The following is a 14546-nucleotide window of genomic DNA, read 5'->3' on the forward strand; positions in this document are numbered from 1 at the left end:
ATTTTAGTAATGAACAGTGTTCTTTGTCAAAAGTGACATTCTCATCATCCACTGATGAACTATGTCACAAAATGCAGTTCTCAGCTCAGAAAGCTTGTTTCTAACATTCTAACAGCTCAATTAGAGCATTTTAGTAATGAACAGTTTTCTTTGTCAAAACTGACATTCTCATCATCCACTGATGATTTATGTCACAAAATGCAGTTCTCAGCTCAGAAAGCTTGTTTCTGACATTCTAACAGCTCAATTAGAGCATTTTAGTAATGAACAGTGTTCTTTGTCAAAACTGACATTCTCATCATCCACTGAAGCACTTTGTCACAAAATGCATTTCTCAGCTCAGAAAGCTTGTTTCTGACATTCTAACAGCTCTATTGGAGCATTTTAGTAATGATCAGTGTTCTTTGTCAAAACTGACATTCTCATCATCCACTGATGCTTTTTGTCACAAAATGCAGTTCTCAGCTCAGAAAGCTTGTTTCTGACATTCTAACAGCTCAATTAGAGCATTTTAGTAATGAACAGTGTTCTTTGTCAAAAGTGACATTCTCATCATCCACTGATGCACTTTGTCACAAAATGCATTTCTCAGCTCAGAAAGCTTGTTTCTGACATTCTAACAGCTCAATTGGAGCATTTTCAGTAATGAACAGTGTTCTTTGTCAAAACTGACATTCTCATCATCCACTGATTCACTTTGTCACAAAATGCAGTTTTCAGCTCAGAAAGCTTGTTTCTGACATTCTAACAGCTCAATTGGAGCATTTTAGTAATGAACAGTGTTCTTTGTCAAAACTGACATTCTCATCATCCACTGATGAACTATGTCACAAAATGCATTTCTCAGCTCAGAAAGCTTGTTTCTGACATTCTAACAGCTTAATTGGAGCATTTTAGTGATGATCAGTGTTCTTTGTCAAAACTTACATTCTCATCATCCACTGATGCACTTTGTCACAAAATGCATTTCTCAGCTCAGAAAGCTTGTTTCTGACATTCTAACAGCTCAATTAGAGCATTTTAGTAATGATCAGTGTTCTTTGTCAAAACTGACATTCTCATCATCCACTGATGAACTATGTCACAAAATGCAGTTCTCAGCTCAGAAAGCTTGTTTCTAACATTCTAACAGCTCAATTAGAGCATTTTAGTAATGAACAGTTTTCTTTGTCAAAACTGACATTCTCATCATCCACTGATGAACTATGTCACAAAATGCAGTTCTCAGCTCAGAAAGCTTGTTTCTGACATTCTAACAGCTCAATTAGAGCATTTTAGTAATGAATAGTGTTCTTTGTCAAAACTGACATTCTCATCATCCACTGATGAACTATGTCACAAAATGCAGTTCTCAGCTCAGAAAGCTTGTTTCTGACATTCTAACAGCTCAATTAGAGAATTTTAGTGATGATCAGTGTTCTTTGTCAAAACTGACATTCTCATCATCCACTGATGAACTATGTCACAAAATTCAGTTTTCAGCTCAGAAAGCTTGTTTCTGACATTCTAACAGCTCAATTGGAGCATTTCAGTAATGAACAGTGTTCTTTGTCAAAACTGACATTCTCATCATCCACTGATGCTTTTTGTCACAAAATGCAGTTTTCAGCTCAGAAAGCTTGTTTCTGACATTCTAACAGCTCAATTGGAGCATTTCATTAATGAACAGTGTTCTTTGTCAAAAGTGACATTCTCATCCATCCACTAATTCACTTTGTCACAAAATGCAGTTTTCAGCTCAGAAAGCTTGTTTCTGACATTCTAACAGCTCAATTGGAGCATTTTAGTAATGAACAGTGTTCTTTGTCAACACTGACATTCTCATCATCCACTGAAGCACTTTGTCACAAAATGCATTTCTCAGCTCAGAAAGCTTGTTTCTGACATTCTAACAGCTCAATTGGAGCATTTTAGTGATGATCAGTGTTCTTTGTCAAAACTTACATTCTCATCATCCACTGATGCACTTTGTCACAAAATGCATTTCTCAGCTCAGAAAGCTTGTTTCTGACATTCTAACAGCTCAATTAGAGCATTTTAGTGATGATCAGTGTTCTTTGTCAAAACTGACATTCTCATCATCCACTGATGAACTATGTCACAAAATGCAGTTCTCAGCTCAGAAAGCTTGTTTCTAACATTCTAACAGCTCAATTAGAGCATTTTAGTAATGAACAGTTTTCTTTGTCAAAACTGACATTCTCATCATCCACTGATGAACTATGTCACAAAATGCAGTTCTCAAATCAGAAAGCTTGTTTCTGACATTCTAACAGCTCAATTAGAGCATTTTAGTAATGAACAGTGTTCTTTGTCAAAACTGACATTCTCATCATCCACTGAAGCACTTTGTCACAAAATGCATTTCTCAGCTCAGAAAGCTTGTTTCTGACATTCTAACAGCTCAATTGGAGCATTTTAGTAATGATCAGTGTTCTTTGTCAAAACTGACATTCTCATCATCCACTGATGCTTTTTGTCACAAAATGCAGTTCTCAGCTCAGAAAGCTTGTTTCTGACATTCTAACAGCTCAATTAGAGCATTTTAGTAATGAACAGTGTTCTTTGTCAAAAGTGACATTCTCATCATCCACTGATGCACTTTGTCACAAAATGCATTTCTCAGCTCAGAAAGCTTGTTTCTGACATTCTAACAGCTCAATTGGAGCATTTCAGTAATGAACAGTGTTCTTTGTCAAAACTGACATTCTCATCATCCACTGATGAACTATGTCACAAAATGCAGTTCTCAGCTCAGAAAGCTTGTTTCTGACATTCTAACAGCTCAATTAGAGCATTTCAGTAATGAACAGTGTTCTTTGTCAAAACCGACATTCTCATCATCCACTGATGAACTATGTCACAAAATGCAGTTCTCAGCTCAGAAAGCTTGTTTCTGACATTCTAACAGCTCAATTAGAGCATTTTAGTAATGAACAGTGTTCTTTGTCAAAACTGACATTCTCATCATCCACTGATGAACTATGTCACAAAATGCAGTTCTCAGCTCAGAAAGCTTGTTTCTGACATTCTAACAGCTTAATTGGAGCATTTTAGTGATGATCAGTGTTCTTTGTCAAAACTGACATTCTCATCATCCACTGATGCTTTTTGTCACAAAATGCAGTTTTCAGCTCAGAAAGCTTGTTTCTGACATTCTAACAGCTCAATTGGAGCATTTCATTAATGAACAGTGTTCTTTGTCAAAAGTGACATTCTCATCATCCACTGATTCACTTTCTCACAAAATGCAGTTCTCAGCTCAGAAAGCTTGTTTCTGACATTCTAACAGCTCAATTAGAGAATTTTAGTAATGAACAGTGTTCTTTGTCAAAACTGACATTCTCATCATCCACTGATGAACTATGTCACAAAATGCAGTTCTCAGCTCAGAAAGCTTGTTTCTGACATTCTAACAGCTTAATTGGAGCATTTTAGTGATGATCAGTGTTCTTTGTCAAAACTGACATTCTCATCATCCACTGATGAACTATGTCACAAAATGCAGTTTTCAGCTCAGAAAGCTTGTTTCTGACATTCTAACAGCTCAATTTGAGCATTTCAGTAATGAACAGTGTTCTTTGTCAAAACTGACATTCTCATCATCCACTGATGCTTTTTGTCACAAAATGCAGTTTTCAGCTCAGAAAGCTTGTTTCTGACATTCTAACAGCTCAATTGGAGAATTTCATTAATGAACAGTGTTCTTTGTCAAAAGTGACATTCTCATCATCCACTGATTCACTTTGTCACAAAATGCAGTTCTCAGCCCAGAAAGCTTGTTTCTGACATTCTAACAGCTCAATTGGAGCATTTTAGTAATGAACAGTGTTCTTTGTCAAAACTGACATTCTCATCATCCACTGATGAACTATGTCACAAAATGCAGTTCTCAGCTCAGAAAGCTTGTTTCTAACATTCTAACAGCTCAATTAGAGCATTTTAGTAATGAACAGTTTTCTTTGTCAAAACTGACATTCTCATCATCCACTGAAGCACTTTGTCACAAAATGCAGTTCTCAGCTCAGAAAGCTTGTTTCTGACATTCTAACAGCTCAATTGGAGCATTTTAGTAATGATCAGTGTTCTTTGTCAAAACTGACATTCTCATCATCCACTGATGCTTTTTGTCACAAAATGCAGTTCTCAGCTCAGAAAGCTTGTTTCTGACATTCTAACAGCTCAATTAGAGCATTTTAGTAATGAACAGTGTTCTTCGTCAAAAGTGACATTCTCATCATCCACTGATGCACTTTGTCACAAAATGCATTTCTCAGCTCAGAAAGCTAGTTTCTGACATTCTAACAGCTCAATTGGAGCATTTCAGTAATGAACAGTGTTCTTTGTCAAAACTGACATTCTCATCATCCACTGATGAACTATGTCACAAAATGCAGTTCTCAGCTCAGAAAGCTTGTTTCTGACATTCTAACAGCTCAATTAGAGCATTTCAGTAATGAACAGTGTTCTTTGTCAAAACCGACATTCTCATCATCCACTGATGAACTATGTCACAAAATGCAGTTCTCAGCTCAGAAAGCTTGTTTCTGACATTCTAACAGCTCAATTAGAGCATTTTAGTAATGAACAGTGTTCTTTGTCAAAACTGACATTCTCATCATCCACTGAAGCACTTTGTCACAAAATGCATTTCTCAGCTCAGAAAGCTTGTTTCTGACATTCTAACAGCTCAATTGGAGCATTTTAGTAATGATCAGTGTTCTTTGTCAAAACTGACATTCTCATCATCCACTGATGAACTATGTCACAAAATGCAGTTCTCAGCTCAGAAAGCTTGTTTCTGACATTCTAACAGCTCAATTAGAGCATTTTAGTAATGAACAGTGTTCTTTGTCAAAACTGACATTCTCATCATCCACTGAAGCACTTTGTCACAAAATGCAGTTCTCAGCTCAGAAAGCTTGTTTCTGACATTCTATCAGCTCAATTGGAGCATTTTAGTAATGATCAGTGTTCTTTGTCAAAACTGACATTCTCATCATCCACTGATGCTTTTTGTCACAAAATGCAGTTCTCAGCTCAGAAAGCTTGTTTCTGACATTCTAACAGCTCAATTAGAGCATTTTAGTAATGAACAGTGTTCTTTGTCAAAAGTGACATTCTCATAATCCACTGATGCACTTTGTCACAAAATGCATTTCTCAGCTCAGAAAGCTTGTTTCTGACATTCTAACAGCTCAATTAGAGCATTTTAGTAATGATCAGTGTTCTTTGTCAAAACTGACATTCTCATCATCCACTGATGATTTATGTCACAAAATGCAGTTCTCAGCTCAGAAAGCTTGTTTCTGACATTCTAACAGCTCAATTAGAGCATTTTAGTAATGAACAGTGTTCTTTGTCAAAACTGACATTCTCATCATCCACTGAAGCACTTTGTCACAAAATGCATTTCTCAGCTCAGAAAGCTTGTTTCTGACATTCTAACAGCTCAATTGGAGCATTTTAGTAATGATCAGTGTTCTTTGTCAAAACTGACATTCTCATCATCCACTGATGCTTTTTGTCACAAAATGCAGTTCTCAGCTCAGAAAGCTTGTTTCTGACATTCTAACAGCTCAATTAGAGCATTTTAGTAATGAACAGTGTTCTTTGTCAAAAGTGACAATCTCATCATCCACTGATGCACTTTGTCACAAAATGCATTTCTCAGCTCAGAAAGCTTGTTTCTGACATTCTAACAGCTCAATTGGAGCATTTCAGTAATGAACAGTGTTCTTTGTCAAAACTGACATTCTCATCATCCACTGATTCACTTTGTCACAAAATGCAGTTTTCAGCTCAGAAAGCTTGTTTCTGACATTCTAACAGCTCAATTAGAGCATTTTAGTAATGATCAGTGTTCTTTGTCAAAACTGACATTCTCATCATCCACTGATGAACTATGTCACAAAATGCAGTTCTCAGCTCAGAAAGCTTGTTTCTAACATTCTAACAGCTCAATTGGAGCATTTTAGTGATGATCAGTGTTCTTTGTCAAAACTGACATTCTCATCATCCACTGATGAACTATGTCACAAAATGCATTTCTCAGCTCAGAAAGCTTGTTTCTGACATTCTAACAGCTCAATTAGAGCATTTTAGTAATGAACAGTGTTCTTTGTCAAAACTGACATTCTCATCATCCACTGAAGCACTTTGTCACAAAATGCATTTCTCAGCTCAGAAAGCTTGTTTCTGACATTCTAACAGCTCAATTGGAGCATTTTAGTAATGATCAGTGTTCTTTGTCAAAACTGACATTCTCATCATCCACTGATGCTTTTTGTCACAAAATGCAGTTCTCAGCTCAGAAAGCTTGTTTCTGACATTCTAACAGCTCAATTAGAGCATTTTAGTAATGAACAGTGTTCTTTGTCAAAACTGACATTCTCATCATCCACTGATGCACTTTGTCACAAAATGCATTTCTCAGCTCAGAAAGCTTGTTTCTGACATTCTAACAGCTCAATTGGAGCATTTCAGTAATGAACAGTGTTCTTTGTCAAAACTGACATTCTCATCATCCACTGATGAACTATGTCACAAAATGCAGTTCTCAGCTCAGAAAGCTTGTTTCTGACATTCTAACAGCTCAATTAGAGCATTTCAGTAATGAACAGTGTTCTTTGTCAAAACCGACATTCTCATCATCCACTGATGAACTATGTCACAAAATGCAGTTCTCAGCTCAGAAAGCTTGTTTCTGACATTCTAACAGCTCAATTAGAGCATTTTAGTAATGAACAGTGTTCTTTGTCAAAACTGACATTCTCATCATCCACTGATGAACTATGTCACAAAATGCAGTTCTCAGCTCAGAAAGCTTGTTTCTGACATTCTAACAGCTTAATTGGAGCATTTTAGTGATGATCAGTGTTCTTTGTCAAAACTGACATTCTCATCATCCACTGATGCTTTTTGTCACAAAATGCAGTTTTCAGCTCAGAAAGCTTGTTTCTGACATTCTAACAGCTCAATTGGAGCATTTCATTAATGAACAGTGTTCTTTGTCAAAAGTGACATTCTCATCATCCACTGATTCACTTTCTCACAAAATGCAGTTCTCAGCTCAGAAAGCTTGTTTCTGACATTCTAACAGCTCAATTAGAGAATTTTAGTAATGAACAGTGTTCTTTGTCAAAACTGACATTCTCATCATCCACTGATGAACTATGTCACAAAATGCAGTTCTCAGCTCAGAAAGCTTGTTTCTGACATTCTAACAGCTTAATTGGAGCATTTTAGTGATGATCAGTGTTCTTTGTCAAAACTGACATTCTCATCATCCACTGATGAACTATGTCACAAAATGCAGTTTTCAGCTCAGAAAGCTTGTTTCTGACATTCTAACAGCTCAATTTGAGCATTTCAGTAATGAACAGTGTTCTTTGTCAAAACTGACATTCTCATCATCCACTGATGCTTTTTGTCACAAAATGCAGTTCTCAGCTCAGAAAGCTTGTTTCTGACATTCTAACAGCTCAATTAGAGCATTTTAGTAATGAACAGTGTTCTTCGTCAAAAGTGACATTCTCATCATCCACTGATGCACTTTGTCACAAAATGCATTTCTCAGCTCAGAAAGCTAGTTTCTGACATTCTAACAGCTCAATTGGAGCATTTCAGTAATGAACAGTGTTCTTTGTCAAAACTGACATTCTCATCATCCACTGATGAACTATGTCACAAAATGCAGTTCTCAGCTCAGAAAGCTTGTTTCTGACATTCTAACAGCTCAATTAGAGCATTTCAGTAATGAACAGTGTTCTTTGTCAAAACCGACATTCTCATCATCCACTGATGAACTATGTCACAAAATGCAGTTCTCAGCTCAGAAAGCTTGTTTCTGACATTCTAACAGCTCAATTAGAGCATTTTAGTAATGAACAGTGTTCTTTGTCAAAACTGACATTCTCATCATCCACTGAAGCACTTTGTCACAAAATGCATTTCTCAGCTCAGAAAGCTTGTTTCTGACATTCTAACAGCTCAATTGGAGCATTTTAGTAATGATCAGTGTTCTTTGTCAAAACTGACATTCTCATCATCCACTGATGAACTATGTCACAAAATGCAGTTCTCAGCTCAGAAAGCTTGTTTCTGACATTCTAACAGCTCAATTAGAGCATTTTAGTAATGAACAGTGTTCTTTGTCAAAACTGACATTCTCATCATCCACTGAAGCACTTTGTCACAAAATGCAGTTCTCAGCTCAGAAAGCTTGTTTCTGACATTCTATCAGCTCAATTGGAGCATTTTAGTAATGATCAGTGTTCTTTGTCAAAAGTGACATTCTCATCATCCACTGATGCTTTTTGTCACAAAATGCAGTTCTCAGCTCAGAAAGCTTGTTTCTGACATTCTAACAGCTCAATTAGAGCATTTTAGTAATGAACAGTGTTCTTTGTCAAAACTGACATTCTCATCATCCACTGAAGCACTTTGTCACAAAATGCATTTCTCAGCTCAGAAAGCTTGTTTCTGACATTCTAACAGCTCATTTGGAGCATTTTAGTAATGATCAGTGTTCTTTGTCAAAAGTGACATTCTCATCCATCCACTAATTCACTTTGTCACAAAATGCATTTCTCAGCTCAGAAAGCTTGTTTCTGACATTCTAACAGCTCAATTGGAGCATTTTAGTAATGATCAGTGTTCTTTGTCAAAACTGACATTCTCATCATCCACTGATGCTTTTTGTCACAAAATGCAGTTCTCAGCTCAGAAAGCTTGTTTCTGACATTCTAACAGCTCAATTAGAGCATTTTAGTAATGAACAGTGTTCTTTGTCAAAAGTGACATTCTCATCATCCACTGATGCACTTTGTCACAAAATGCATTTCTCAGCTCAGAAAGCTTGTTTCTGACATTCTAACAGCTCAATTGGAGCATTTCAGTAATGAACAGTGTTCTTTGTCAAAACTGACATTCTCATCATCCACTGAAGCACTTTGTCACAAAATGCAGTTCTCAGCTCAGAAAGCTTGTTTCTGACATTCTAACAGCTCAATTAGAGCATTTTAGTAATGAACAGTGTTATTTGTCAAAACTGACATTCTCATCATCCACTGAAGCACTTTGTCACAAAATGCATTTCTCAGCTCAGAAAGCTTGTTTCTGACATTCTAACAGCTCAATTGGAGCATTTTAGTAATGAACAGTGTTCTTTGTCAAAACTGACATTCTCATCATCCACTGATGAACTATGTCACAAAATGCAGTTCTCAGCTCAGAAAGCTTGTTTCTGACATTCTAACAGCTTAATTGGAGCATTTTAGTGATGATCAGTGTTCTTTGTCAAAACTGACATTCTCATCATCCACTGATGAACTATGTCACAAAATGCAGTTCTCAGCTCAGAAAGCTTGTTTCTGACATTCTAACAGCTTAATTGGAGCATTTTAGTGATGATCAGTGTTCTTTGTCAAAACTGACATTCTCATCATCCACTGATGAACTATGTCACAAAATGCAGTTCTCAGCTCAGAAAGCTTGTTTCTGACATTCTAACAGCTCAATTAGAGCATTTTAGTGATGATCAGTGTTCTTTGTCAAAACTGACATTCTCATCATCCACTGATGAACTATGTCACAAAATTCAGTTTTCAGCTCAGAAAGCTTGTTTCTGACATTCTAACAGCTCAATTGGAGCATTTCAGTAATGAACAGTGTTCTTTCTCAAAACTGACATTCTCATCATCCACTGATGCTTTTTGTCACAAAATGCAGTTTTCAGCTCAGAAAGCTTGTTTCTGACATTCTAACAGCTCAATTGGAGCATTTCATTAATGAGCAGTGTTCTTTGTCAAAAGTGACATTCTCATCCATCCACTAAATCACTTTGTCACAAAATGCAGTTTTCAGCTCAGAAAGCTTGTTTCTGACATTCTAACAGCTCAATTGGAGCATTTCAGTAATGAACAGTTTTCTTTGTCAAAACTGACATTCTCATCATCCACTGATGAACTATGTCACAAAATGCAGTTCTCAAATCAGAAAGCTTGTTTCTGACATTCTAACAGCTCAATTAGAGCATTTTAGTAATGAACAGTGTTCTTTGTCAAAACTGACATTCTCATCATCCACTGAAGCACTTTGTCACAAAATGCATTTCTCAGCTCAGAAAGCTTGTTTCTGACATTCTAACAGCTCAATTGGAGCATTTTAGTAATGATCAGTGTTCTTTGTCAAAACTGACATTCTCATCATCCACTGATGCTTTTTGTCACAAAATGCAGTTCTCAGCTCAGAAAGCTTGTTTCTGACATTCTAACAGCTCAATTAGAGCATTTTAGTAATGAACAGTGTTCTTTGTCAAAAGTGACATTCTCATCATCCACTGATGCACTTTGTCACAAAATGCATTTCTCAGCTCAGAAAGCTTGTTTCTGACATTCTAACAGCTCAATTGGAGCATTTCAGTAATGAACAGTGTTCTTTGTCAAAACTGACATTCTCATCATCCACTGATGAACTATGTCACAAAATGCAGTTCTCAGCTCAGAAAGCTTGTTTCTGACATTCTAACAGCTCAATTAGAGCATTTCAGTAATGAACAGTGTTCTTTGTCAAAACCGACATTCTCATCATCCACTGATGAACTATGTCACAAAATGCAGTTCTCAGCTCAGAAAGCTTGTTTCTGACATTCTAACAGCTCAATTAGAGCATTTTAGTAATGAACAGTGTTCTTTGTCAAAACTGACATTCTCATCATCCACTGATGAACTATGTCACAAAATGCAGTTCTCAGCTCAGAAAGCTTGTTTCTGACATTCTAACAGCTTAATTGGAGCATTTTAGTGATGATCAGTGTTCTTTGTCAAAACTGACATTCTCATCATCCACTGATGCTTTTTGTCACAAAATGCAGTTTTCAGCTCAGAAAGCTTGTTTCTGACATTCTAACAGCTCAATTGGAGCATTTCATTAATGAACAGTGTTCTTTGTCAAAAGTGACATTCTCATCATCCACTGATTCACTTTCTCACAAAATGCAGTTCTCAGCTCAGAAAGCTTGTTTCTGACATTCTAACAGCTCAATTAGAGAATTTTAGTAATGAACAGTGTTCTTTGTCAAAACTGACATTCTCATCATCCACTGATGAACTATGTCACAAAATGCAGTTCTCAGCTCAGAAAGCTTGTTTCTGACATTCTAACAGCTTAATTGGAGCATTTTAGTGATGATCAGTGTTCTTTGTCAAAACTGACATTCTCATCATCCACTGATGAACTATGTCACAAAATGCAGTTTTCAGCTCAGAAAGCTTGTTTCTGACATTCTAAAAGCTCAATTTGAGCATTTCAGTAATGAACAGTGTTCTTTGTCAAAACTGACATTCTCATCATCCACTGATGCTTTTTGTCACAAAATGCAGTTTTCAGCTCAGAAAGCTTGTTTCTGACATTCTAACAGCTCAATTGGAGAATTTCATTAATGAACAGTGTTCTTTGTCAAAAGTGACATTCTCATCATCCACTGATTCACTTTGTCACAAAATGCAGTTCTCAGCCCAGAAAGCTTGTTTCTGACATTCTAACAGCTCAATTGGAGCATTTTAGTAATGAACAGTGTTCTTTGTCAAAACTGACATTCTCATCATCCACTGATGAACTATGTCACAAAATGCAGTTCTCAGCTCAGAAAGCTTGTTTCTAACATTCTAACAGCTCAATTAGAGCATTTTAGTAATGAACAGTTTTCTTTGTCAAAACTGACATTCTCATCATCCACTGAAGCACTTTGTCACAAAATGCAGTTCTCAGCTCAGAAAGCTTGTTTCTGACATTCTAACAGCTCAATTGGAGCATTTTAGTAATGATCAGTGTTCTTTGTCAAAACTGACATTCTCATCATCCACTGATGCTTTTTGTCACAAAATGCAGTTCTCAGCTCAGAAAGCTTGTTTCTGACATTCTAACAGCTCAATTAGAGCATTTTAGTAATGAACAGTGTTCTTCGTCAAAAGTGACATTCTCATCATCCACTGATGCACTTTGTCACAAAATGCATTTCTCAGCTCAGAAAGCTAGTTTCTGACATTCTAACAGCTCAATTGGAGCATTTCAGTAATGAACAGTGTTCTTTGTCAAAACTGACATTCTCATCATCCACTGATGAACTATGTCACAAAATGCAGTTCTCAGCTCAGAAAGCTTGTTTCTGACATTCTAACAGCTCAATTAGAGCATTTCAGTAATGAACAGTGTTCTTTGTCAAAACCGACATTCTCATCATCCACTGATGAACTATGTCACAAAATGCAGTTCTCAGCTCAGAAAGCTTGTTTCTGACATTCTAACAGCTCAATTAGAGCATTTTAGTAATGAACAGTGTTCTTTGTCAAAACTGACATTCTCATCATCCACTGAAGCACTTTGTCACAAAATGCATTTCTCAGCTCAGAAAGCTTGTTTCTGACATTCTAACAGCTCAATTGGAGCATTTTAGTAATGATCAGTGTTCTTTGTCAAAACTGACATTCTCATCATCCACTGATGAACTATGTCACAAAATGCAGTTCTCAGCTCAGAAAGCTTGTTTCTAACATTCTAACAGCTCAATTAGAGCATTTTAGTAATGAACAGTGTTCTTTGTCAAAACTGACATTCTCATCATCCACTGAAGCACTTTGTCACAAAATGCAGTTCTCAGCTCAGAAAGCTTGTTTCTGACATTCTATCAGCTCAATTGGAGCATTTTAGTAATGATCAGTGTTCTTTGTCAAAACTGACATTCTCATCATCCACTGATGCTTTTTGTCACAAAATGCAGTTCTCAGCTCAGAAAGCTTGTTTCTGACATTCTAACAGCTCAATTAGAGCATTTTAGTAATGAACAGTGTTCTTTGTCAAAAGTGACATTCTCATAATCCACTGATGCACTTTGTCACAAAATGCATTTCTCAGCTCAGAAAGCTTGTTTCTGACATTCTAACAGCTCAATTAGAGCATTTTAGTAATGATCAGTGTTCTTTGTCAAAACTGACATTCTCATCATCCACTGATGATTTATGTCACAAAATGCAGTTCTCAGCTCAGAAAGCTTGTTTCTGACATTCTAACAGCTCAATTAGAGCATTTTAGTAATGAACAGTGTTCTTTGTCAAAACTGACATTCTCATCATCCACTGAAGCACTTTGTCACAAAATGCATTTCTCAGCTCAGAAAGCTTGTTTCTGACATTCTAACAGCTCAATTGGAGCATTTTAGTAATGATCAGTGTTCTTTGTCAAAACTGACATTCTCATCATCCACTGATGCTTTTTGTCACAAAATGCAGTTCTCAGCTCAGAAAGCTTGTTTCTGACATTCTAACAGCTCAATTGGAGCATTTCAGTAATGAACAGTGTTCTTTGTCAAAACTGACATTCTCATCATCCACTGATTCACTTTGTCACAAAATGCAGTTTTCAGCTCAGAAAGCTTGTTTCTGACATTCTAACAGCTCAATTAGAGCATTTTAGTAATGATCAGTGTTCTTTGTCAAAACTGACATTCTCATCATCCACTGATGAACTATGTCACAAAATGCAGTTCTCAGCTCAGAAAGCTTGTTTCTAACATTCTAACAGCTCAATTGGAGCATTTTAGTGATGATCAGTGTTCTTTGTCAAAACTGACATTCTCATCATCCACTGAAGCACTTTGTCACAAAATGCATTTCTCAGCTCAGAAAGCTTGTTTCTGACATTCTAACAGCTCAATTGGAGCATTTTAGTAATGATCAGTGTTCTTTGTCAAAACTGACATTCTCATCATCCACTGATGCTTTTTGTCACAAAATGCAGTTCTCAGCTCAGAAAGCTTGTTTCTGACATTCTAACAGCTCAATTAGAGCATTTTAGTAATGAACAGTGTTCTTTGTCAAAACTGACATTCTCATCATCCACTGATGCACTTTGTCACAAAATGCATTTCTCAGCTCAGAAAGCTTGTTTCTGACATTCTAACAGCTCAATTGGAGCATTTCAGTAATGAACAGTGTTCTTTGTCAAAACTGACATTCTCATCATCCACTGATGAACTATGTCACAAAATGCAGTTCTCAGCTCAGAAAGCTTGTTTCTGACATTCTAACAGCTCAATTAGAGCATTTCAGTAATGAACAGTGTTCTTTGTCAAAACCGACATTCTCATCATCCACTGATGAACTATGTCACAAAATGCAGTTCTCAGCTCAGAAAGCTTGTTTCTGACATTCTAACAGCTCAATTAGAGCATTTTAGTAATGAACAGTGTTCTTTGTCAAAACCGACATTCTCATCATCCACTGATGAACTATGTCACAAAATGCAGTTCTCAGCTCAGAAAGCTTGTTTCTGACATTCTAACAGCTCAATTAGAGCATTTTAGTAATGATCAGTGTTCTTTGTCAAAAGTGACATTCTCATCATCCACTGATGCTTTTTGTCACAAAATGCAGTTCTCAGCTCAGAAAGCTTGTTTCTGACATTCTAACAGCTCAATTAGAGCATTTTAGTAATGAACAGTGTTCTTTGTCAAAACTGACATTCTCATCATCCACTGAAGCACTTTG

Source organism: Barbatula barbatula (assembly GCF_947034865.1).
Source record: "Barbatula barbatula genome assembly, chromosome: 3".
NCBI classification, from domain to species: domain Eukaryota; kingdom Metazoa; phylum Chordata; class Actinopteri; order Cypriniformes; family Nemacheilidae; genus Barbatula; species Barbatula barbatula.